Source organism: Phascolarctos cinereus, unplaced genomic scaffold, assembly GCF_003287225.1.
Source record: "Phascolarctos cinereus isolate Bilbo 61053 unplaced genomic scaffold, phaCin_HiC Scaffold_9;HRSCAF=440, whole genome shotgun sequence".
In the NCBI taxonomy this organism is placed as follows: domain Eukaryota; kingdom Metazoa; phylum Chordata; class Mammalia; order Diprotodontia; family Phascolarctidae; genus Phascolarctos; species Phascolarctos cinereus.
The window spans coordinates 125,273,278-125,274,186 of NW_027556402.1; the positions used below are offsets into that span (position 1 = coordinate 125,273,278).

Consider the following 909-nt stretch of genomic DNA (forward strand, 5'->3'; position numbering starts at 1 on the left):
ATAAAGCTCCAAGATAAGTGGGGTGGCTCTTGCTTTCTTGAAAATCATGAAAATTGTTCCATATGACGGATGCACATTCTCAACCTATGAAGCAATGAAATAGCCAGGTAGGGGAGAAAGGGCTACTACAATCATCATTAAAATAACACCATAAGAAAATACCCACAGCATTCAGAAAAGAGTAATGCATTGGCTGGAGAAACATACAATTTTTTTTTTGTTATGTGGAAATTTTTTACTGTGAAAAAGACATCATACAATTTTTATGATCTTGGTCTTTCCTTCTTGCCTTTGTACAAGGCCAGAAGAGAAACATTTGCAACTTTTACAACCTTGAATTGGACTCCAGGAATATCACCAACAGTGTGACCTTTTTAGCCAAATCCAGCAAACAAAGCTTCATCATTTGCCTCAATAAAGTTCGAGCAGCCATCATTGGGAACAAAGGCAGTGATTTTTTTTTTTTTGCCGTTCTTAATCAGCTGGACTCTCACACACTTCCTGATGGCAGAATTGGGCTGCTTGGCTTCCACACCAACTTTTTCCAAGACAATTCCTTTAGTGTGAGATGCTCCTCCAAGTGGGTTGGCCTTCAAGGCAGTGCCCAAATGAGCTTTCTTATGTTGTTTGTCATGCCACTTTTGGTCTCTCCTGTGGCTTCTGAGCTATCTAGCAGTACAAAGACCATGGCACTTACCCATGCTGCCTCCGTCCAAGCTGAGGGGAAAGAGAGAAGATGGACTAACACGCTATTAATTCCCTTACCTAATTCAGTGTTCTATGCGTGGAAAAGATTCTAATGACTCTTTTCTTCAAAAAGAAAAGCTATTTAATTGTCTTCCTGGTGCATCAACCTTAACTTACTGGCAAGGTCATCTATTCATGTTGGAATAATGTTCTGAAATAATC

The 909-nt window shown here is 39.7% G+C and overlaps 1 pseudogene; it reads right to left on the reverse strand.

Moving 5' to 3' along the window:
• Positions 1-263: 263 nt before the first annotated feature.
• Positions 264-701, reverse strand: LOC110201118 (small ribosomal subunit protein uS12 pseudogene; annotated as a pseudogene).
• Between the last annotated feature and the right edge of the window lie 208 nt (positions 702-909).